The 26,793-nt window shown below is 40.9% G+C and overlaps 1 protein-coding gene across 2 annotated transcripts in view; it reads right to left on the reverse strand.

Moving 5' to 3' along the window:
• The window catches only part of SLC7A2 (solute carrier family 7 member 2), a 74,078-nt gene extending 47,724 nt beyond the window's left edge, over positions 1-26,354 (reverse strand). The window contains exon 1 of one of the 2 annotated variants that reach the window (XM_033848837.2): positions 26,199-26,354. The gene's annotated coding sequence lies outside the window, so the exon portion shown is untranslated. Of the gene's footprint in view, positions 1-25,720 lie in introns of both variants that reach the window. The other variant, XM_019921631.3, reaches the window with a different exon arrangement.
• Positions 26,355-26,793: the final 439 nt, after the last annotated feature.

Here is a 26,793-nt window from a genome sequence, read left to right on the forward strand (position 1 = left end):
CAACATAGACTGGTCTTCTTGATTTCATTTTATTTCATTGATTATTTTCAAACCTAAATTCAGAATTTTAAGTTTCATATTATTTGAGATTATGTGTAACATAAATCCATCCATCAGTGTATTAAGCATCTTACCTATCTTTATGTCACTGCAAATTTAACAAGAATGACTTCTACCTTAATCCAAGTAAATGATAAAAATGTGACAGGGCAAAGGACAGAGTACCATGGCATGCCACCAAGAATGTCCCTCCAAGCTGGTATCGACCCATTAATCAACACTCTAAGTATATCGTGCAAACAACTAGAGACCCACATTTCTCTCCTGCTTATCCCAAGGTTATCACAACACATGGTATTAAATGCTTTGCCGAAATGCTAACTGTTATGTTTAAACCTTTGAATTCCACCATTCTGATAACTACGTAACAAAGAGGGTACGCAGTTCGTTAGGCATAACTGTTCTTTATGAACTCACGATGCCTTTTGGGGACTGGTCACTTCTTCTCCAAACCACACCACACAGTCCTAGAATTTTTCTGGTGAACTGTATCCAGCCCCCTGATCTGTGGTTTCCAGGATCTACATTGGCCTCCGTTTTGAAGACAAGGGTTACTGTCTCTTTCTTGCTGCTCCCTTTCTTGTACTTCAGGGCACCTCCAAGATGACAGATGGTCCCGCTACACTCATATCTACAAATTATTTTAATATTGCAAGATGTAATTCATCCAGGCCTGAAATTGTGAGATAGTTTAAAGCAGCTGCATTCTCTCTCACCAATTTGGACCTCAGCTTCCCTTTCAATTATGTGTTCTATCCTTCTGGTCAGAGAGCCACCCTTCTCCTAAATACAAGAGCAGTTCTGCCTTCCCTCAGTCATCTATTGCTACCACTCTAAGGTCGCCCTTATTTCTCCTTCCTGATTAAATATTTCATAAAGATTCAACTCAAACATTCCTTTGCTCCTTTAAATAGATTCATACTTTATTCTTCCACCTTTGAAGTCTGAGTCCCTCAAATGAATTCCTGTGACAGCCACAATGAACCTTTCTGGTGTGTGCCCTTCTCATTCCTCACTCTGAGCATTCACTATCTGATTAGGATTTTGATTATACAATTGTCCCTCGGTATCCGCGGGGGGCTGGTTCCAGGACCGGCCGTGGTTACCCAAATCCACTGATGCGCAAGCCCCATGATCAGCCCTACGTATTCACAGGTTCCCTATTTGCGGGTTCCGCATCCGCAGACACGGAGGGCCAGCTCTATTTGTCTTTTCTTCTTTCCAAACATTATTACATACAGTCCATGAAATTATATCCGTATTTTCTCTGAGTATTTAAAAGTCTAACTTTTAAAAATCTAGAGTACGTAGACTGAGTCTGCCAGATGGCCGTTAGGGAACATTCTAAGGTTTAAACAAATAATTTCCTTGTCACCAAGAGACAAACATTTTGTGAATATCTCCAAAAAGTAGAGCTTGTGCAAATTCTGTGAACCGCCTAAGCTACTACTTGGCCTCCCTATTTCATTTATCTTTGGTCAACAAAGACCAAGTTTGTTTAAGAATCTTTCACAGGAAGGTTTCAACGAATCCCGCTTGCGGGAAGGTCGTTGTTTGCCAGCAGCAAAACAACGTTTCATCATCTACGGCCCTCACACCATCCAGTTGCTTAATGTACTCTGAGCGCAACCTCACAGGCACCCAGCCACGAACAGAGGTGTAGAAGGCAGGGTTCTACCGTGGTCATTTGAAGGTAAGCAGCTCACTGTCGAATTAAAACTCTGGCAAACAAACCCTCCTGGGTTATCACTTGTGCCTCCCTCAGGACTTGCCTGCAGTTCTCCAAACCCGTATCTGTGTAGTGTCCTGTTTCTAGGACAGCTTTCTGGGAGTGTAAAGATAATTTATTGAGGAATCAGAAGAAAATGCAACAAATACTAACAATTACAACTATGATTTTTGGCCACTTTCTTGCTTCATATTCCAGAGCTTACTTACTTGGTTTTCGAAAAGACTTCCAAATACTTCCTTTTTCTTCAAATAGAGAAATACTTATAAGCAAAATGTTATCTCTAATGGGGCAGACTAAGGGTCCAGCACATTTAGGACACCCAGTGAAGGCTATTATTCAACTTGAAAAGTCAAGGCAAACTCCTCTGGTGGGCTGAAAGGATAATAACACAACTGTAGCCAAAATATGGGGAAAATACATAGAAACATGGTTCCACGCTGCATTACAACTTTATCTAGGTGCAGGGATAGAGTCTAGTTCTGAGTCATCTTTGACTCTTGCCCCAATCAATAATTTTTGGTAATTTCTCCACTTCCAAAAGTTAAAGTGCTATCACTGTGCACAGCCGAGGAGACACAGGGCAACTAACCATGTGTGCTAAGAACTTGTTTCTAGTGGCATATCATGGCTCTGGATTTTTCCCTGCTGCAAACAAACTAGAAAAAAAAAGTCAGGACTAGATGTGAACGTCACAACTATGTACATAAATGCATAAACACTTTAGCCAATTATTGTACTCATTCCTGAAGCAGGGATTGAAGGGAGAAGGGGCAGACAAAATGCTTTTCATTTGCCTCTTTTCAATGGCAATAACCACAAAACAGCAACTAGGATTCCCCCCTTCCAGGCATCAAATAGAAATTTGAGATTATTTTGCCCTCATGTAAAATTAAACACTTTAAAAATTCTAATGAGATCAAGTGTAATGATAATATTACCATCCACACTCATTTGATCCTATAGCTAAGTGACAAAAGCAGACTCCTAAAAACCACCCAGAGGGAAGACCTTGGGGTTTTAGAGGCAGGTGGACCAGTGTTTACTTCTTAGCCCTCATCTCCTCTCTGGTAAAATGAAGATATTCTCATAAGATGGTTTTGAGGATCAAATGAGATAATGCATGTGAAGGGCCCACTACAGAGCACTCAGTGGACAGCAGAGGCTGTTGTTAATTTATTATTATAATATAAATGAAGGACCCAAAGACATGTGTTTGACATTCATGTCTTGGAACACCAAAAAGTGTCCGTTTATAAAAGCCACTTACTTTTATTTTAAAATATTTGTAGGTACATAGAAATTAGGATTTAGAATGAAACTGATTGCCAATCCAGTGCTCTAGATTTAAAGGAGAAAACTGAGGCCCAAGGACTTTTTCTGGGCACACAGATAGCTAAGGAGACTGGCTCAGGCTTCCCCATTCCACCCTACCTCTTGGGTAGGACAAAGGGAGTTAAAGTAGCCCAGCTCAGCAGCAGTTTTATGCACCTAATCAAACAGTCTCCTAGCTTATTTGTATATATAAATGCAAAACCCACCCTGGTTTTCCAAAGGAAAACCCACCCTGTTTACGTCTTCAGGGTTCTCACAGATTAAATTCAACGTAATATGTGTTCACAATCAAAAATTCCCCAATACATGCAATAAAATAAACCACTACTTTTTTGGGGGGAGGGGGTGGTTCAAACAACAGAAATTAATTTTTTCACAATTGTGAGACTAGAATTCCAAGAGCAAAGTGCCAGCAGGCTTAAGCCACTACTTTTAATAGTCAGTGAAAACAACCAACAGATTTAACCCCCCTAAGTCTTCAGATACGAGAAATACCAGACAAGCGTATGGAATAACTATGCAGAAAAAGTTTAAAAAATTAAAAGATTAAATTTTTAAAATGAATCAAAACAAGAGACCACCAAAATAAAAAGGCAGATTTTTGAAAGAACTAAATAAAACTTACATAAATAAAAATATAATGGTAGAAATTAAAAACTCAGCATATGAGTTAAACAGCATATTAGAAAGAGAAAGAATTAGCAAAAGAGAGAATTCATGAACTAAAATGCAAGGCAATAATTACATGTAAGTTGTAGATCATAAATTCTAAGTTTTTTGTATTATTAGGGAAGAGATCTGGGAGACATTTTAAAAGTATGCATGGTAAAATTTCATATGGTCTACTAAAAGAACAGAAATAGAGTGCATATCATCTAAATAAGTAGAGGAAATAAACGGAATAACAAATAAAAATCCCCCAAATGCAAGAAATAATAAAAAATATAGAACATATATAAAACATAAATTAAGATGATAGAAACATGTCTAAAAGATCAAGAATTTATAGTAAATATGATTGGCTAATTTTACAGTTAAAAGTCAAAGAGTATCTGATGGGATTTTTAAAATTCCAGTAATATGAGTTATCACAGAGATACATCAAATCAAAAGAACCTGGAAGTGTTGAAAGTAGACAGAGAAAGAACAACCATGCAAGTGCCAATAATAAATAGAGACAGAAAAAACAAGCAAATAAATACTAGTAAAAAAGAAAGCCAACGTAGTTATATTAACATAAGATACAATAAACATTAAGACTAAAAGCCTTATTAGGGCCATTACACAATGTGAATAGATTCAATTGACGAGGGAGAAATTATTTTGAATTTGTATACACTAATAAAATAGCCTCAAAATACATGAAGCAAAAAGGGAGAGAACTATAGAGAGAAATTGAAAAATGCACACCTTTGGTAGGAGATTTCAACTTACCTCCCTCAATTATTGACGTTAGATATACAAAAAAAATGATCATTACTACAAGTGATTTGAACATCACAATTAATTTGACTTAATTAACATATAAACTGTAATCAGAATCTGTTAAGTGTCAGCCACTGTTCCAGGCACCGGAGAAAGAGCCATGAACAGAATACAGTCCTTACCCTAATGGAAAGCACAACTTAGATGGGGAGACAAACAATAAAAAATACAGAAAGAAATGTAGGGTACTCACACACACAGAACACTCCATCTAACAAGTAGAGAATCCACACTCTTTTCAAGTCCATAAGAAACATATATAAAAACTGATATAACTTAGACCCTGAAGTAAATCTCAACAAATTTCAAAGAAAACCAAATCATACAAGTCCGACCACAACGCAGATTGGTCAGTTAAATCAATCACAAAGCCATTTCAAAACCAAAGCTTATGAAATTTAACAGTATACTGAAGAAATTTAGAATAAAACTTTATAGCTTTCATAGAACTACAGGTTTAGAAAAATCTTGCAACTATCAAATGTCCCATTTTTATGCAAAAGAACTACATATAAGCTACTCTAGTATAACTGGACTGAATTTTAAAATATCTTCATCCCAGAACTTATCAGTTCCTTCTAGGTTTTATTCTGTTTTTATAACACTCTTCACCATTTAAAAAAAAAAAAAAAACTATCCTATGTTGAAATTTTAAATCTCTTTTGCCTGTCTTCATTTCTACTCCTACTACCACAAAGTCCCTGTATTCATTATGATTTAGGTTCAGCTGGCACTGACAGAAAACCCCAGATAACAATGGTTTGGACCGGAAGCTCATTTCACTGTTGTGTATAGTAGGTCTACAGGCTGACTGCCTGGGCCCCACTGGATCAAGGGCACAAGCTGCTTCTAGCTTGTTCCCCTGGCATCCTTGCTATACAGCATTCACCTCATGGTCTAAAGGCGATCATCAAACTCCAGCCGCCACATCTGCCTTCTAGTCAGTGAGAAGTAGGAAGTGGGAAGTGTCCCAGTCAGCTTGGGCTGCATACCAAAAATACCATAGACTGGATGGCTTACACAACAAACATTTCTTTCTCACAGTCTGGAGGCTGGGAGGTCTAAGATCAAGGTGCCTGCAGATTCGGTGTCTGGAGAGGGATTCCAGCCTTCTGGTTCATCCATGGCCATCTTCTTGCCCTCACATGGCAGAAGGGACAAGGGAGCTCTCTGGAAACTCTTCTATAAGGGCATTAATCCCATTCATAAAGATTCCATCTGCATGACCTCATCACCTTCCAAAGGCCCACTTCCTAATACCATCACCTTGAGGGTTAGGTTCTCAACATATGAATTTTGGTGGGGGGGCACAAACACTGTCCATAGCAGAAGGGGTGAAGAGAGAACCCTTTTTTAAAGGATACTTCCTAGAAGTCACAGAGGTCACTTTTCCTTACTTGATATTAGCTAGAATTAGTCCAACACCACAGAATGCTTCAAGAGAAGCTGAGAACATAGTCTTTATTTCAGGTGTTCATGTACGGGTCCATGTATGGGAAGTAGATGTTGAGGACAAACATCTGAGAAAATGTGACAAGATATAGGAAGAATCCTGCCCAGTCCTCTCGGCCAGCTACCAGGGGGGTCAAATGAGTGCACAGTACACTTGGGTCCCAGGCCACGTGCTCAGCCCTGCTTCTCTGTGGCCAGTAAGGTTTTTAGTCTCTTAGGCCCCAAGTGTATCCTGGATCATTTTCCTCCCCTTGCCTGAGAGGTTGTGTTGCTGCAGCCATGATAGTCTTTAAGGCACAGTCTCAATGATATTCTGAGGCTTCAGTTAGAAGAAATTCCAAATACAGTTTCCTAAGCATGGCCACTGGGTCCTATCTCCCTAAAGAAGTTGCCTGACAGAAAATTTTAAAGTGGGAAATGAAAGCATTAAGAAACTTGCCCTCACGTTCGGGTTTGATTTCTCCCTTTCACAACTGGCTACATGCTAGCAGTGCATCATTCCGGGCAGGGACACAAGTAAAAAGCGAGGCTTTCTTCAAGGCTTCTCCTCAAGTGCTCCTCCTTAGCGCCCTGTGCTAATGAGAGACATGCTGCCAGAAAGCCAAAGAGAGGCCACTTCTTCCTACCGGCACCACCTCTGGGCTGGGTTTTGCCATGGCTGTCTTCACAGCGAGCAAGGTCTGACCCAGGATTCCAGAAACACTGGATGGATGGCAATTCCGTGTGGGTCAGACAGCAGAATTCCCTCGGTGTGAGTCCTTAACCAAGAAGGTTACCCAAACGAACAGGATGGAAACAATGTGCCTAGAATTAAACATCAAGAAACTATCGGCATCCTGCCAAATTAATCTGATATAAATTATTCCAGTCCTACACTATCCCTTTCCCATCAATCACAAAGAACAAACACAGGCCATTTTACAAGCTCTTTTGTGTGTGGGAAAAACACAAAGCATGCCAAATGTTGCCTAAATTCTAAGGGGATTTCTCTGCACTTTTCTGAAGTGTAAACATATCTTTGACCTCCCTCTATCAAAATATACAATTTCATCTTTGGAATATAGTTTTCCTAGAAGGCAAGTACTGTAAAAGCTCAAAGAGTACAAAAAAGATGAATAGGGGAAAAAATGTAGTCACCTGGCATATATTAGCCTAATCAATAATGTCAACAAACCAGCGAGAGTAAATATCATTATGGTACTATGTGTTTTCTTTCAAAATCAAACTGTATCTGAAAAACGCCAAGCCTGAAATAGGTTTACAGAAGATCATTTCAGTAACATGCATTTTAGCTCAAGGTTAAAAATGTAAGTAACCTTAAGGCAGGTAACAGAATTGATTTGCTTTTAAGATACAAATAGCAGTTCTGTGGTCACAAATCAATAATGGAGTATAAAATAAACTAACATCCTACTCTACTAAAAAAAATATTCTCTTTTTTTGAAGACTTGGAATTTGCAAATATGAAAACACTAACACTGCTGCCCATGGGGACTTCATTGTTTGTGTGTGTGTGTGTGCAGGGGCAGGGGAACTTCTAATATGCCCAGTTACCTGGGTTAAAACTTCCTGTGAACACCCTTTTTATTGCTGTAACCTCAGTTCATCCATGGTCCTCACTTCACAGGAGCTCAGTTATTCCTTGTGGCAATTCAGACTCCTCACTGCCAACCGAATGACACACTCATTACCTCATTATCCAAAGTCTGAACTGAGCCAATCTGTGCCTCCGGCCTTCTCTTCCTTAGGATTAAATCAGTCAATGCAAGTAAAGTGCTTAAAACAATGCCTGGCACATAGTAGGTACTCCACAAACATTAGCTCTTACTATTATTCCTCTTCTCTTCCCCTTCCCTTCCCCTCCCTCCAATTCCCTTACATTCCACCTTACTTTGGTCAAAGAGAAGCGTGTGCTCTTTTGCCAACAGGTCTCATACTTTTCAGGGTCCTTTGCTCACACTGTTTCCCCATCAAGAATGTCTTTTAAACCTCAACCTCTATTTGTAGATACCTCTTTACTCCTTTTTCAAGATCCTTTTCAAATCCCACCTTCTCCATGAAACTTCCGCATGATCCCTCAAACAGAACCCACATCCCTGGACGGCATTCATCACCTGTGCCCTGGACTGGAGCATCACATATATTTGCCTTATCACCCCGTCCCCAGTACAGATCTATCTGATAAGCTGCAAGGCAGAAACTCTGTTCTATGTGTCATCATCTAACCCCTTTGGAAATAACCACACACCCTTGAACTGAACAAGACGCTAAAATGTGTTTAATTTTTTGAGGTGAAAGTAATTTTTGTGTTGAAAAAGTACTGGCCTTTTTACTTAAAGAACTAAAGGATGTGTGTGTGTGTGTGTGTGTGTGTGTGTGTGTGTGTGTATTATCTATTAGAGCCAAAAATACATTCTCATAAATCCCTAAGCTTGATATGACTCGGCTTTGAAATATATTTTGATGGAATGTATGCCACAAGAAGAAACTTTCTACTACTGATGATTCTTTGCTAAAACACATTTACTATTTTTTACACAAAATGTGTTTAACATTTGAAACATATTTGTCATTTATCATAGTCTCAGAATGTCCCAAATTCTAAAATCAGTGCCAAATAGCATTCAAAACTAAATATACTACAGCTTTAATATATGTGTTTCACTAGAATAATCATTAATAATTCCTTCTTATAGAAAACTCTTCTTTTCCCCTATTCACTGTTGGAGAATAAGACATTTCAATCTATCAACTGCTCTGCTGGTAGACAGTGACGATGGATCCATTACCAAGGTTCATAGAAGAAGCAGGGTGCTCTTCCTGGATCAGTCTAGAAGGCCTTATAGAGAAGAGGGAGAAGAGAATATTTTAAGCAATCAGAAAGAGTCAGCTTGGCAAAGTAAGTGTGAACGCTGGTTTTAGGAACCTGGCCACCCCTATTCAGAAGAACTGAGAAACTCACATCTTCTTTATATAAGTGACGTTTGAATGAATGAAGGGGACAAGATGGAGCTGCAGAGGGAAAAGTAAGAGAAACAGGGTGAAGGGTATGGAGCAGAGATGAGAAATCCACAAGGCAATCGGAAACAAGCACTTACATACAAGGCGGTGTCAGAGGCAAAAGAAGAGCCCATAACTCCACATCCTCCATGGAGGCTGGCCTGGGGGCACAGAGCTGGAGGAGACAGGATTCAGAGACAGGCAACTTGGAATTATCCAGGGAAGGAAAAACGCAGCATTATAAAAAAGAAGAGCGAGACTTTCTTAAAGATATTTCTTTAAGATATTGCTTAAAGACAATTCGACCATCAATTTAAAACTTAAGGAGAGTTCTGGGAATTCCTGAAATGAGATATGTTCATAAAATATACACAAACTGACACCACTAAGACTTTTTCTTCTGCTGCTACTACTGAGAGCTAACGTTTATCAAAACACCCTAGGTTTTAGGAGGTAGGCTAAGTGCATTACATATGTTAACCCAACTAAATTACCCAACAACCCAATTAGGTACGTACTATCCCTATCCCTAGCCTACACATGAGAAAACCAAAGCTTAGAGAGGTGAAGTATTAGCTAGTATGCATCAAAGTCAGGACACAAAATCAAGTCTGACTCACCACAGTAAGATATGATACTGTTATTGACCTCGTGGAAGCAATGGAGTGAAGTCTCACAATGTTTCTATTTGGTTACAGTCACTGAAGGTTTTTACTGGTTTGTGCCACCTAAAGATACAAGCATGAAGTGTGTCTTTCAGAGGTCAGCGTTCCCATGATGAACCCTGGACCAAGGGGACAGCGCTGGGACGAGCAAAGCGCTCACCACCACGTCCTGCAAGTGAAGCACAGGCACTCCTTTGCCAATAAATAGTCCGGTTATGAAGTACAGATTCTAAACTGAGATGAAATACTATCCAGAGCATGCCTTAAGGAAAGAAACTTGTCGCCACAGCTTGGTTCAAAGCCAATGTTAGCTAACAATTACGTCATGGAGCTCAAGATAGCTTGCTGAAGAGAAACTCAGAACCAACGGAGCTGCAGGGTACTGTTCCTTTAGTTTTGGATATGGTGGGGGGGAAAAGGAAAGAAAGAAAAAAGTTATAAATACTTGAGACTATCCTCTGGGGAGAAAAAAACTGAAAGGATTCCATTCATAAGCAAGGCCACTTACCACAGGCTTAGGGATATGAAAATAAAAAGTAATCATTGGGGTCATTCACTGCTCTTGTATTATGTTCTGGGCACTTGATATACATTATTTACTCCTCACACACCTCAGCGGAAATGTTGTCCAATCCTCAGTTGACAAAACTGAGGCTCAAGGATGTTAGGGAACTTGCCCAAAATCACAGACCTAGATTTGAACCCAAGGTCTGTGTAGCTTCAAAGTCCATGCCCTTTCCTCTATGCCACATAACCATTTCAGCACAAAGAAATGCAGAATTCTAGCTGTTCCCAGGCTCCTGGCAGCCCATCTAAGACCCAGCTGATGATGAAAGGCATCACCCAGACACCAAAAATATATTCGGCAGACTTTGGAACTTTAAAACCTCATCTCCAACAGAGTCTAACCTTCCAAACTCATGAACCACTATTACCTTAAGATTGAAAGTATAATAGTTATTAAAATATAAGCAATGGAGGGACTTCCCTGGTGGCGCAGTGGTTGAGAGTCCGCCTGCCGATGCAGGGGACACGGGTTCGTGCCCCGGTCTGGGAAGATCCCACATGCCGCGGAGCGGCTGGGCCCGTGAGCCATGGCCGCTGTGCCTGCGCGTCCGGAGCCTGTGCGCTGCAACGGGAGAGGCCACAGCAGTGAGAGGCCTGCGTATCGCAAAAAAAAAAATATATATATATATATATATATATATATATATATAGGCAATGGGGAAAAATTTTTAAGGACCAATTGATTAACTAGATAAGTATCATAACTGATGTCTGTATTAAAAATTCTAACATATATTAAAACTCATTTCTTCTAGCTACAAAAATTTCAAAGAATTTCATAAAAGGCTTCCTGCAATAAAAAACTGAAGACTTTTACTACTTTTACAAAAACATATACCATTTTCTGAAACACTGTATTCAATTTACAATTTATCTAGTTCATTCCTTATCCATCTCTTGGGTTCTCAAATATCTCGTATTCTTAGTCCTCCCCACATGTCTGAATTCAGAACATACCCCAGAACAAATAAAGTCTTGGGCCCAGCAAATCACATGTTACATGCTTTCATTTTGCTTAGATTTTATTTCAAATGGCTTCTGATAATATCAGAGACCTTTCTCTTCTATTACCAAAAGTTTTTCTGTGGCCTCATTTTGTGCCCGGAAATAAATTGGTATAATTCAATAGAAGTCAGCATTATTCTCTCAATCCAGAGAAGGAATCTGTTTGAAGGGATGAAAAGGGGGAAATGAGCAGAGATATTATATTTTTTAATACATTATTTTAAGTTTCCATATAGAATTCCCATCTTAACTTTTTTTTTTCTTTTGGTTGTACCAGGTCTTAGCTGTGGCAGGCGGGCTCCTTAGTTGTGGCATGGGAACTCTTAGTCGTGGCATGCATGTGGGATCTAGTTCCCTGACCAGGGATAGAACCCGGGCCCCCTGCACTGGGAGCGCAGAGTCTTATCCACTGTGCCACCAGGGAAGTCCCCCATCTTAACTTCTTAAGAGCACAGAACCCGCTACTCCAATTCTTCAGTCCCCTGTTTCAAACTCCTCTTGGGTGTTGCTGTGGGGGAAGGGGTCTGAGCCCTGTTGGAAACCCTCCGAATGTAAGCTTCATGAGGGCAAGAACTTCGTTTGACTGCTTTGTTTACTGGTATATCCCAAATACCTAGAGAATGTCTGGCACATAGCAGCCACTCAAATATCTCCTGCATGGATGGATGCTTGGCTGTAGCTGCCGTCTTTTTCTTAAATGCTGACCAAGTATGTCCAGTAAAGAGTGACCAGGGTAGGGTGAGGGGTCTGGAAGCCACGTCATTACTTGAAGGCAATTAAAGACAATGCAGGTGTTCAGGTACGATAAGCAGGGAGGCAGCTGGGCCCCAGAGAGGGAACCCTGCTCTGAGTCTAGCCAATCAGCTCTGAGAGTTACCGGCCATGTGTCTGGGCAAGTCACTGGACTCTCAGTCTTCCCATCTTGGAAAGAGATGTTACAGAAGTGATATAAGGGTTAAGTGAACAAGAAAAGTGCTGGGCAAAGAGCTTTAGAAAGACAAGTTGCTCATATTTCTACATTTTGCTTCTTTTCACTCTTGGGGTGGGGGAAAGCCTTAGCGAAGAGATGATAGCTTTCTTTAAATATGTGAATGGCAATGTGTAAGACGACAATGACTCCATATTATACTAGAAGATAAAACTACAAAAAAAGGATATAATATAAAAAAGAGTAAGACACTGACCCAGTACAATGCATCACACCCTAATAAAGAGTGTTCCTGTCCATTAGAAGCTGCCTTCCAAGAAAGGTGTCAGATTTCTGTCATTTTAAAGAGAGGACAGGTGATTCAGAATGATTCAGAAATGTGAGGAACCAGGTCTAGTTAAAAGGGTATTAGCGGGCTTCCCTGGTGGCGTAGTGGTTGAGAGTCCGCCTGCCGAGGCAAGGGACGCGGGTTCGTGCCCCGGTCCGGGAGGATCCCGCGTGCCACGGAGCGGCTGGGCGCGTGAGCCGTGGTCGCTGGGCCTGCGCGTCCGGAGCCTGTGCTCCGCAACGGGAAAGGCCGCAACAGTGAGAGGCCCGCGTACCGCAAAAAAAAAAAAAAAAAAAAAAGATTATTAGCTAAATTATCTGCCAGCTCAGATTCTATGATTTAATGATACAACTTCTTTTTTGTGGCTGATAAACTAAGTTTGTCATGATTCTCTGCAGATATAAACCAATAGTCAGAGAACAGGTAGTTCGTTTACACCAAAGTCCATATTGCCAAAAACCTCCCACCCCACTCAACATCCTCATCTTCCCAAAAAAGTGATAATCACGTAAGTTCACGGTGACTAGAAAATTTTAAAAACCCACAAGGTATTACACCATTACATATCCCCTATTCAGATCAAATAGATATTGATTTGGTAAACCTTTCTCAAGTTTAAAGGTTCACCTTATGCAACAAGCCTATTTTAGTATTCGCAACTGTAATTCCTCTGTCTCTCCCCTTCCCCATGTACCCCTGTATGGAATATTTAACTCTGAGTAGCGGGTAATAAAAACCTCTACCAATGTACCTACCTATCACACATGAAACAATCTTCTACAAGACCAGAAAAGAAAAGCTCTATCATTCACCCACATAGCCTAGAAAATCACAATATTAAATGCTGGGAATATTCAGATCATACACAATCAGGAGATTTTACCTTTCTCATTTCAGCAAAACTTATCAGTCTCCACTGCCTTTATCCTCACTACTGAATGCTTCCAAGACCTACAGAAGTTGTGATTCACAATTTGAAAAAGTAGAATCTGTTTGGAGATGAGGCTTTAGTTGACCATTTTTACAAGAGAACATTTTTGGCTGAATGAAAGGATAACGAAGCTAGCCTACGAGACAAATACGAGCTCTAAGAAGCAGGGAGAGGACATTCTGCCAAGATTGAATTTTGCTTCCACTCAGAGTATCCTTAAGAGAATAGGGAAATCCGGAAAACCTGAAAATTGATGGGCGTCAACTCCCATCAATAGCTACTATATGGATATTTCCCAACCTCTTTCTTTCTATGTGTCTTTTTAAGAAAGGAAAATAGATTTGGAATTGCTTCATTTGCCAGTGTGTTCTGACATATTTAAAGGGATCTAGGATACACATATGGGTTTTCTGGGCTGCAGTCTCATTCCACAATGCGACATTCTCAGAATGTCAGGAACTCTGCTTGGTTCTGTGTAAATCTTTCATCAGTCACTCTTCCCAACTCCCAGTGTATGTTTTTGGGACACATGGTATTTTAAAATGGATTGCTCTCTGGTTCACAGTTCCCAACCATTCCTTACTATTTTGCACTAACCTGTTTCACTCATTTGTATCACATGCCTGTACCCAGGGAATTGGGAGCAAATCAACGGGAGACTCTGTGAGGTAAAGGAAGCCTCATGAATGTGCTCAGCTACTTTGCTCCCAAGCAATCCTGTAAGGGCAGAGCATGGACTCTTGCAGGGAAGAATCAAGATTATTACGTGCCTTTGATATTTACATGCTGTTTGTGGGTTGAGGGAAGCCCAGGATTTTCCTTTTTGACCTACACTGTTACATAGACGTTTGGGGGATTAAGAAATTAAGGACAAAATGCTGATTGTTTTCTTCAGTTATAGATAGTCTCAACATTTTGTTTTTAAATATGAAAATATTATTATTTATGATACTAGTTAGGAAATTTTGACCCTCCTGCAGCTATGTCTGCACATGTACAATCTCCAGCTCACTCTTACATAGTCCACACGCCTATGAGGAATGGTTAGGCATGGTTCTGCTTAAAATGAAATGTATAGGCTTCTTCTGAGCCTAGAATCTCATGATTTATTAAACTAGCAATGCATATATTATGCCTTTAAAGACATGGAAAATCCAATTCAGAAAATAATTGCAGTAGAAGTTCTGTTGACAAGAATACTAGAGAAACATTACTTTCTCTGCCTTAAAACATTATTCTAGGGCTTCACTGGTGGCGCAGTGGTAGAGAGTCTGCCTGCCAATGCAGGGGACATGGGTTCGTGTCCCGGTCCGGGAAGATCCCACATGCCGTGAAGCGGCTGGGCCCGTGAGCCATGGCCGCTGAGCCTGCACGTCTGGAGCCTGTGCTCTGCAACGGGAGAGGCCACAACAGTGAGAGGCCCGTGTACCACAAAAAACAAACAAATATTATTCTACATACATCATTTTGGGGAGGGCAAAAAAATCAAGATTTTTGCATTCTTTTTTCCCCTTTTATTTCACTCAACAGAAATTATACTTAGTTCAATAAAATGAGCACCTTTCTTCCAATTCTTGAAAACAGTCTGAATTCTGATTCATGTATACAAAATTAGAAGTGAAATTATATAGCTCCACTTTACTGATTTCTCTGGTCTAATATGTAATGAATTAAAATTGTATGTGATGAAGTAAAGCCCCATTCCTAAAACAAGACTCTTGAATTTTCAATTACCATTGGTACCAACTACTAAGCTGCTACCTGCACTCCTCACTAGTCAAGTTACCTCCACTTCGGTAATACCATCCTGCCCACCTTAGGCCACCATCATGTACACATTTCCCACCACACACAAGCATCGACCAACAACTATGAACAGGCGGTGATGGTGAATCAATACAAAGACAAATATTGGATTGCAACTCTACTAAATTCTTTCAAAATTGGGATTAGCAAAATGATGTGGGTTCTTGAAACTTTAAGGCTTAAAATCCTTATAAAAATTAATTTACTACCAGTTCTAGTAGTTCAATGAGATAAACAGTTCCTTATGTTTTCAAAGTCACTGGAACAATTTTTTTGCAAGCAGCTCATGGAACATACCCAGCATTAGCAATGCAGTCAAGAATAGAAAAATACTTTAATTCACCAGAATAACTTTTAAAATGATAATACTAGGCTGTTTGTCCTTCACATTTCTTTCTTACTCTGTAGCAAAAAAGATCAGAATAATGTAAATATGCTATTCATTATTCAGAAAGTTCATGTGATCCATTTCAGTGAGATAAAATGCACCATCAACAGAAATTTTATGCAAAGTCTGTTCTTTTTTTGTTTGGTTCACTGAACTAAGTGCAAACCATCTGTTAGCTATGATAATCAGAAAAAGCAAAAATTCAAACAGGTTTTTTTTTGAAAGATAGCACAACAGCACTCCAAACAGAACTTGTTTAAAAGCACCACTTACGAGGTATAAATCCTAATGACTTTAGATGGCTTAGAATCCATGTGTAAAGTCTTTTTATTTTTAGGTTAAGATTACATTTTTCCATTTTGGGGGCTAAAATATGCTATTTAATAAAAACTGTTCACATCACGAGCTTGTCGCTATTACTAAAATGTCTTATTCAAATATGTTAATTTCCAAGAAATTTTAAGATGAAAAACTTTCACGTTAAAATTGTCTTTTGATCCCCACTTATAAAATTCCTACCACCTAAGTAGTGTATTATAGTGATTAGGATTTGCTTTTACACAAACGGAATGGCCTGGTATAAATGAGCGCTTTTGCTAAGTCAAAAAGCTTGAAATCACGTCTTCACTCTGCTCCTAGCTGTCCTGACCTCAGATGAGTTACAGCTCTTAAGATCTCACTTTCTTAACTGTTAAAAGAGAGCTCTAAAATGTCATTCTCAGGAGGCTACTTCCTTTACAAACCTGCCTAGCACCGTGCTTGGTACACTTAGAGCCAAGAACTCAGTAACTGTCCATGACCACGGGGGCTGGAGGTGAAAGCTTCCAAACTTGAGAAACTGCCCACAAGACAGCTTTCGGTATATTGTTAAGCTTAGGGAATGGAATACAAAACCTGCCGGCACGACAGTGTGTCACCATCCTTACAACGGTAGAACCAAACTTCCAGGATGCAGTGCCTTATTCATGTACTATCATCTAATGAAAAAATGATTTTGTTTTAAAGGTGGAACTCTAAGCTTCAGGAGAGTTTACAACAGGCACGTTTTCGAAGCTCTAGTACTACAAATTTTATCAACACCCACTGTTGTTTCTCCACGGCCTGCAAATGCGCTTTGTGCTGTTTTCTTGATGAATACTGCACACAGACCCGACTCCACCTACACAACCACCATGTCACAAATGTAATGCATGTAAAAGAGGGCCTTTTTGCAACAAAACCTTACAGATCTTAACCACTTACCAAACAAGTTTGGCAATGGATAAGAATTTCAGTAGAGAAACCAACTTAAAAATTCTTCACTCTGCTTTGCTATTATTCATTAGGCATGCTATTAAACAAACATGACAAGTAAAAGGAAAAGCTTTCAGTTAGTTATTTTATTTTATTTTTTTGCAGTACGCGGGCCTCTCACTGTTGTGGCCTCTCCCGTTGCGGAGCACAGGCTCCGGACGCGCAGGCTCAGCGGCCATGGCTCACGGGCCCAGCCGCCCTACGGCATGTGGGGTCTTCCTGGACCAGGGCATAAACCCGTGTCCCCTGCATCGGCAGGCGGACTCCCAACCACTGCGCCACCAGGGAAGCCTTCAGTTAGTTATTTTATACTTTGAAAACTGACAAGGCTCTGCGGTGATGCTTACGTCTTTATTATGACCTCTTTAGTTCTATTAAACTATAAGTTTATTACATTTCAGAGATTTCTACAAGAAGATCCATGTCAGACTGACATTGAGCCATAAGGTTGGATTTCTAATGTCACTCGAAAGGTATTCCAATTTTAGATAAGAAAAGAGAGCACTGATTATTCTTATCCATTCTTTCTTTTTCTTCCCATTTGTGTATACTTCCCATTGTGTATACATACTCAATGATCTCAGTTTAACTTAGAATCAAATTTATTTCCTGGCCCACAGGTAGACATAGACATCTGTGAATCTCAGAATTTGGAGGAAAGAATTCTGAGAATTTTGGAGGAATTTGATGCTGGTGACAATTAAAGTCCAAAGTATCCCTTCAAGGCCAGGGAACTGCTTCCACCATGGCACAAACGGGAATGGTCATCACTGCGTCATTGTCCGGGCTCTTTAACTCGGAGCCCCCCACTGCCCCACCCGCCTCTGAGCCCATCCTCAGCTCGTCGTCCTCGGAGGCCACAAGCAATGTTATATCAACAAGGGGAAAGGACGTATGACCGGGACGGCCCCATCCTGCCCCAAAGTGTTCTCTCCTAAGACAGTTTTCCCACAGGTTGAAATGGCTTCTGAGTTGCAGGGTTCTTTCTTATTCTGGGTTCCAGAGACCCTAGGTGTCCACTGGTTGGAATTCAGGGATTCTTGAACTCCCATGGGGTAGGGGCATTTTACATGCATATGTGTGGTTCTTCTTTCTTCTATTTAAGTATAGACATTATTAGAATCAAAAGAATTTGACATCTTTGATATCTTTGTATATCAAAGAATTCTAAGTACTACAGGACTTATACCAAAGAACTGTTAAGTGCCATTAGTTCAAATACAGTTGATCAAAACTGTATGAAACTTGTCATGAAGCCTTTCGTTAGAAAAGACATACGTCAATGTAATCTTTTCTTTTTCAACCTGAATCTCTTTAGTTCTCCCACCTGATTCACTTGTCCAGTCTTTTAGGAGATACACAGTTACATTTCACAGACTGCTTAAACAGCATGGACCCCATGTTGTAAACATTAATATGATTCTACGAAAAAGAATATGACCTTGAATTTCTGCTCCAAATGTGTCTATGTAAATTCATAGTATAGGTTAAAAAGCCAAAGAGAGGAAACTATTCACTCTGAACACCATGAAGCTCCATAGAGACTAAAGCGGGAGCCCCACCGGCCTCTCTCATTCACCTCTTCAGACACATGCTCACACGGCACGGAGCTGGTGCTCAATACTTACTCCAAGTGCTGAGATGCACTAAAAACTCAGCAGTGCCCTCTAATTTCAAAGGGATGAAAAAACTGAACTCTCAGTAAGTTTTACACTTGGATGAAGGTTGTTAGTCCTTCTGTCAACTCCTTCCTGAAAGTCCAGATCGCTGCAAAATGTCAAAAACTAAAAGCTGAAACAGCAATCTCACTTCGCCTGATTAATCATAGTCAATTTGACTTCGTTTTCTAGCATGGGCTGCCTTGGAACAAAGGTAAATTCCTAATGTCGCCGAAACACTCCAGAATGTTATTAAGCCCTTAGGATGGAGTGTCAAAGCTCACCCCAGGCTCCTTCTAAGTCTCACGAAAATATCTCCCAAACAATTGCTCAGATTACAACGGAATTAAATAAACCACTTAAATCTTTGTGTTGGATTGAAATACAAGTATAAAATTGTGTTGTTTAACATGATAATTAAAGCACATAAAAAATCTATACAGAGTAGCCTGAATTTTTTTGGACACAGGCTTTTCCCAGAGTTATTCATGTCCAAGTTGATACAAACTACAAGGAAGTTTTCATTTGGATTTTTATCAGGACAAGCACCTAAGCAAATTGCAAATATCCTGTGTACTATGAGCCCCATTGAAAAATAATAAGTATCCTTTGCTTCAAGATACCAGGAATGGGGCTTCCCTGGTGGCACAGTGGTTGAGAGTCTGCCTGCCGATGCAGGGGACACGGGTTCGTGCCCCGGTCCGGGAAGATCCCACATGCCACAGAGCGGCTGGGCCCGTGAGCCGTGGCCGCTGAGCCTGCGCGTCCGCAGCCTGTGCTCTGCAACGGGAGAGGCCACAACAGTGAGAGGCCCGCGTACCGCCAAAAAAAAAAAAAGATACCAGGAATGTTATGGAAGTGAATATAAAGGAATTTTAGGAGGAAAAAAAATCACTGTCTAAAGAAAGCTGTCCTTCTGAACGAAAGGAAAATTTCATTCAGTACAGATGTTCTCTACTTGAAGGAAAAACACAAAGGAGACATTTGTGAAAATTTTATTTACTAATTTATTTAGGGGAAATTTAAAATTTTATTTATTCATATATCATTTTAAAATCATAATATAGTGAATATCCACCCACCACCCAACCCAAGAATCTAAAATGGGTAATATTTATTGGCCATACATGAGCCAATAATGGCATGACAAAGTGTACTGCAAACAAAGAATTATGATTAAAGGAATTCTGAGCATCTGAGGTCCATTAAACAAAAACCCTATGAAGTGATTTTTACCTAGTAGAAATGGATTCACCCCAGGAGTCCTTTAAATAAAGATTTGCCTATTACACTGAGAATGTAAATCAATTCCCTGTTCCCCCACACACACACCACCTCTTGGGAACAATTATCAGATTTTTTTTTTTAAAGGTACATTCACAAGAGCCTGAAACCTGGAAGGTGAAGCAGTGGTACCCAGTTGCATGTCTTCATTAAAAACCCTCCTTGTACAATAGAAGAGCTATGTTGAATATGACAGTAAATATATTTTTGGTTAAATAATTTATTTTAGAACATTTTTTTCTTCTTCTAGGTCAATGGTAGGAACTGAACCAAATGTGTTTCCTTCTAACAAAAGAACTTTCCCCTCTCTAACAAGTAACAGAAAAGTATCTCTTCAGCAACCAGCATTTTTTTTATTAGTCCTTTGTCCATTCTAAACTGAAAGCCAAGACTAGAACCAACACTAAACTGTAGCTGGGGACTGCTTTCCTGGATTTCAGAGGGACTCCTGCAGGAGAAGCAAAAGTGGGAGGGACGGCTGAAGACCTCTTACGATTTTTACATTCCTGACAAGGTCCCTTATGGGTTTTAAACGCACTAAGTTTGTATGAATGCACTAAACTTAACCAACATAACACTCAACTGTCAGAGTGAGAAGTTAAGATAATCTCATGTTCTTAATTTGACTGCACTTTTGGAATGACTTTATTCTTCAAACTTTCCACCTAAAATATAATCTCCTAATGTGTTTTAACTTTCCTCTAAGACCTTTCAGAATAGTTTGAATTCTCAGTTAAACATCATAATTTTCTTGAGTGTCAGGGTAATAAATGGCAGACAGTTCTGCCAAATGATTAATAAGTATTACTGCCCCCTCCCAAATGCAAATTTTTGTGAATAAATGCTCAGTCAGAACTCAAGTCTAAGTGACCCAAGTTTCACCAAAGAGCAACTGGAGGAGGAAGAGTGATAGTGGTTTTAACACCAATAATAGTAACTGTAATGGTGATGACAACAGTACCTTAAATTGATGGAGCATTTAGTCTATGTCAGGAACACAACACACATTATAAAAAGAGAAGTTTAGGGCTTCCCTGGTGGCACAGTGGTTGGGAGTCCGCCTGCCGATGCAGGGGACACGGGTTCGTGCCCAGGTTCGGGAAGGTCCCACATGCCGCAGAGCGGCTGGGCTTGTCAGCCATGGCCGCTGAGCCTGTGCGTCCGGAACCTGTGCTCCGCAATGGGAGAGGCCACAACAGTGAGAGGCCCACGTACCGCAAAAAAAAAAGTTTAGAACAGACTGTTACTTCTCCTTCTGATACCTTCAGCTTTGTGTATGGCTCAATCAAATGGCAGCTTTATCATTCTCTTCCTACTGTGTGTGTACTCGTTAACTCCTTCACTGGTGGTCAAAGCCCACAGAGACAAAGTCATTGATTTATTCTTCGCTTCTCTACAGACTCTCGATCTGGGCTGTATATATTTATAACACATATTCATCCAAAATGGATTAGCTAACCTCCGATCATGGAAGACTCCAAATGGATCATCTCCTAGGATATTCTTAGAATCAAAGTCATATTTCCTATTCCAAGGGAATCCCAATGTATCAAAACAGTATTTCAGTAATTTGTTTGTACATACAATTGCTAAAAACTATGATTTCGCATGCTAGTTTCACAAAAATCAAATTCAGCTGTTTCCACCAAATGGATGCATTTTTTTTTTTTTTTTTTTTTTAAGAAACCAGCAGGATGAATGGGGGCTGGTGAGGGAGAAAATCCAAAGGATACAGATACTTTGGAAAAATACAATTTGCATGTGATACAGAGATGACTTCCCACCCCACCACTCAAATATATTTCAAATTCTAGAGATTTTAGTGTGATTTTTTTAAAGTAGAAATCGAATTGCATTCTGAAAAATCTTCCCCGAGTTCACATTGAGGAAGTAAACAAATAAGGCTGAACATGCAAAGAGAACCAATTTTTTCCTTACGGTTCAATATATAATGACTGTTAATTCCACTAGTAACTATCACCATTATCATCGTTTACCAGATGACAGCTGGATATCCAGAGCCAAGTGAAGAAAAGAGCCTAACCCGTCAACTTTTATCTTCTAATTATAAGTTACCAACTCAGATAACATCTCCCTGCCCACAAAGGAGTAGAATGAATAAGAAGTGAGCTTGAAGGTTTATGTTAAACTTGACTTTTTGAAAAGACAAGCATCTGTTTTTAAATGGCAAGATCCATTAAAATCAAAAAAAAGATGGGCAACAGTAGAAGCATAAAATGAGCATCTTAATTACAGTACTGTTCAGCATCCCTGGCGACATCAAGCTCTATCCACGGTGATCACTAGGTCTCCACTGGAAGGAAGTGGGCTTTGATGGCATAAACAGCATTGTATTAGGTATGACTGTATGAACACTTAAAAGCCTTTGATGAAACCAGAGTGGGCGAAGGAAAGAAAAGAATTTTCCCCACAACTGTGGGAAAAACTAGCAAGAATCAACAAGGAACATAAAAATTCTTTGTTGTGTATTGTTCATAAAATATTCCAAAAATGAATATAACATAGTCAGGGCTTTTTTTCTTTTTTAAACTCCTAGAAGAAAGGTTATGAAATATTCTTATCTCATCCACCTCACTGCCGAATCCCAGATGATACAAGTTCTGAACAGAGGCGCTAGTTAGTATGCAGTACTAGAATAGGTGTGAACGTATGGGTTTTATTTTTGTATTTTTTATTTTATTTTTGTAGTGGGATAAGGAGAAGACATAAAATTCAATACATGACATTTGCAGTACTAAGTCATCACATAGGACACCCAGCTGATGTTTCAATCTTGGATGTAAGAAACTTCAAGATTTTCAACAAACCATTCATGTTCGTACACACCCAGAAAAACCGAGAACCACAGACTTTTCGGAGGAGAGATATTGGAAGTAAAAGTCTAAATATGAATAGAAGAGATGTGACCCACATATTCAAATCCAGACTTTTAAACAAAAACCACATTAACTCAAATCTTAAGTCAACACTAATTGTACTTACCAATGAGAAGGTTAACAATGGCAGCAGAGGCCATTCTCAGAAACATTTAAGGTTTAAAAGAGTCCACAAGCACTTGAAAAATAATAGCATACTGCTTGTTTCCACAGATTAATATATAACAGTTACTTTTACCAAATTGGACAAAAAAAATTAGTAGGTAAATCATGCTCTGATTATCTTAACTCAGCTAGTTAGAGCCTGATCAACTAGTTAGAGTCCGGTGGAAATGAACCCCCAGTCGTTGCTTTGGGTTTGTCCATAGCATCTACAGCATTTCCACAGACACCACTTCTTAGAAAATAGCCAGAAATGCAATGAAAGGAAAATATAAGAGTCAGGACAAATTTGTTACTACCAGTAAAACAGAAATGCCAAAGCACATGTGCTTTTGATGATGGAACAGAAAGTAACATCATCTTCACATTTCAGAGAATGTGTTCCTTGTTTGCTTCCTGGTGTAGAGAGTACTGAAGTCATCTGTTTATAGGTGTTGTTACTTTACATAAAATTACAACAAAATAAATAACTACTCTTAAAATCCATCAATGGAGGGTTTCCGGAATATAAAAATAATTGTAGAATCTCTCCAAAATTGGAGCTGCACACTACTTTTCGATGTCTAATGCTGAGTACAGAGTAGGGACTCAGTACTTTCCAATGAAGGAATATACCTTTGAAGACAGACATACACCCTTTCTTAAAGTATTAAAATCAGTGGCGTTCACTCAACAATAAGGAGCACATGTTATGTGCCAGACATTGTGTTAGCCTGTAGAATGAAAAGCTATTAAAACAGAAAACAATGAAAAGAACAATATCATTATTTTTTTTTTCTTATCCAGGCTATATTTACACGGTTTTGAATATTCAGATAAAGGTGTAGGAATAAGTTAACCACTTAAGTCCTCAAAATCATTTAGACAAGAGGTATCATGTAACTGAAATCTTAGTTAACTGAGCTTTTCAGTGTTCAGTTGGGTGACAAAACATCCAAATGGGCACATGTTACTAAGTATGTGAATATTCAGAAATATACTCAACTGAAAATGTTGCTTTTGTTCTAAATGTCTGACATGCAGTAAGTCTACAAGAAGCCAGTCCATGAAATCGATGTGTTCATATCCTGTTTGGGGAAATAATAAAACAAACAGCAACCTACCAGTATCTTCAAGGTTCTGTTTTGAAAGTTGGTCACTGAAGGGCATCAAAAGAAAACAAGCAGATGGCTCTGAACACTTAAAAAATACATACATGTATAGAGAGACAGATATGGATATATGGAGCAGCAAGCAAATATAACAAAACAGAAGGGAAGACAGAAACTAAGCTAAATAGAGAAATCACAAAGAAAAACTATGAGGGAGAGTCCATTTGAAAAAGTAGGGCCAAAAAAGAGAAGAAATGGCCACAGACAAGTGCTCCAGGTCTGGCCAGAAGAGCCAGGCGAACCAATGATAAATTACGCAAGGCAGCCTGAGAAGAGAACAAGGTAGGCCACCTAGAAAGGAGACTAGGCACCTCCACTCTGAGAAGGTGAGCAGGTTTGCAGTAGAAAGCAAGAAACATGAACTTTAAAATCCTTCGGACACATATGTCCCAATGACAAAAACATATGAGTGTACAAGACGAAAAACTCCAGAGTATTTTCAGACTTTTAAAACTCCAACAGGTACCATGTCTTCCCTTCCAGCCTCTAAATCCAGGGATAATGATTAGAGACTTTGGAATCAAAAGGGCTTTAGTAACAGGTTAAGCTAAACGAGGCCAAGGATTCTGTGAATTGAATCCTTGCAGATACCATGCAGAGTTTTACTCTGGTTTCCAAGGCCACGGCACACCCAAAAAGACTAAGTAAGGTAAATGACATTCCCCTAATCAAGGCACAGTGCAGAAACCAAATGAGGGGCAAGGGAGGAAACCTGAAAACTCCTAATAAATAATGTGGCTTCCAGAGTCATCCAGAGTAGCTAACTAGCAGCTTTTCAGGGAGAAATAAAAATGCATATGTTCTATTTCACTGAGAAATCATTCCATGTCCAGCTTTAGTGAGATTAAAAGAAAAAAAGGATTTAATATTACAAAAAGGAAAAAGCAACCATAAACATATAATTAGCATATTCTTACCCTGTACATCTTCTAGAAGAAGATCACAAGCACAAATGTTTGCAATTTCCTGAGGAAATAATTATTATTAATGCTGAGGGGGAAGAGAAGTGACAGAGGTTCTAAAGACTGCCTAGGGCAAGAGTAAAAAAGCATCAAGTGGGAAGCCACAGACACACTGACTTCGTATCTCAAGTCCCGCCGGGATTCAGATAGCTCTACTTGAATAAAATCTGACGATATCCCCTAGTTAAAAGGATGAGTGTTTCTGTAGAAACGACTAGATAAATCTTATCCCCAGTCTAAAAACTGCTTTTTTAGGCAGTTCTGCATAAATATTTGAGAGTTTGAATATTTGAACATTTTTACTCCTGAAATCTGGGTACTGTTTGCACTTCAAAAGACTTATATAACTCTGTGAGCGGATTTCTTTTCAATATCTTTAAGATACAATCTCTGAAAATGTTAGTCCTTGGATTGGATATACGCATACCCAGAACTTGCAAAGCTCTCCGGAGGAACGGGTACTCTGGGGTTGACCGGCAGAGTTCCTAAACGTCAAGAATGGTATTTGGAGTTCAAGGTTGAAGGCGGCATGAAATAGGCTTAGAAGAGTATATAGCCCATCTCAAAAGGGTTTAAAACTGCACCCCATTACTTAAAAAATACCCCAAACAGACAGCACGACGAGCCATTTTACCTGTCCTACCAGTCCCGGGCAGGTCGGGGTGTGAAAAGACTTCCAGAGCTCCGAGCGGTGTCCTATATGTAACCCAACAGCCTCAAGCGAGCGGCAGGCGACTTCGGGGACCCGCCAGTGCGCAGGGCGGGGTGGGGAGGCCCGGCCGGTCCTCCCGCACGAGGGTGCCCAGGGCCCCTCGGGACCAGGGCGGCCAAAGGGAACCGCGGCGTCGCCGTGCCAGGCCGCCTACCGGCCCCCACGACCCGCACGGCGGCCGCGGATCCCGACGCCCTGGGGGCCGCACGGGGCGAGGCGAAGCCCGGAGTGCGGCCCCGGGACTCTCCGTCTCCGAGGGGCCGGAGCGCGGCCTCCGGGCAGCTGCGCGCAGCTGGACGCGGCCCCGGGCGCCTCCGCCCCAGCCCTATCCCTCCGGCTCGGCGCCCAGGCCGCCCCTCGCCTGCGGCCCCTCCGCGCCGCCCGACCCTCGGCAACTTACTGGGGCAGCGCGAGGGCCGCGACGAGGGGCCGGGGATAGGCGAGTGGCAGGAGAGTGTCAGGGCTCGCGGCTCGGGGAGGCTGCTGGAGCGGCCGCCGCCTCGCTGGTCCGCGCCGAGACTAGCGCCGGGGCCGCCGCGCTGCAGAAGGCGGGCTGGGCAGGTGGGCGCAGCTTGTGTAGCCGCGCCGGGGGCGGGGCCTGGCCGGGGGGCACCGCCTCCCCCTCCCCCCTTCCTCCCCCTCCGGCCCCCGCGCTCGCCGACCCCCCACCCGAGCCCGCCTCCCGCCCCGACAGTCCAGGCCACTCTGCCAGCCCTCGGGGTAGGAGGGTCGGGCTGCAGCGCCGCGGAGTCTGTCTACGGCCCGGTGCACTTGGCCGTGCGCTCGGCCGGGGCTAGGCCCGTGGGCGCCGGCGGGCGGGGAGGCCGAGCTCTGCCGGGCGGCGAATTCTTGCTCTCCCTGGAGGTCCCAGCCTCAGGCGCATCTCCGAGGCTGCTTCTAAGTAGAGTTCCTCTAAGTGGGATTTTTGTCCCCGATTTATTTTTTATTCTGAGAAGAATTTGCAAGTAAGAAAGTAATGATAATAAAATATGTCA

The sequence above is a fragment of the Tursiops truncatus genome, chromosome 21 (assembly GCF_011762595.2).
Source record: "Tursiops truncatus isolate mTurTru1 chromosome 21, mTurTru1.mat.Y, whole genome shotgun sequence".
Taxonomy (NCBI): Eukaryota; Metazoa; Chordata; class Mammalia; order Artiodactyla; family Delphinidae; genus Tursiops; species Tursiops truncatus.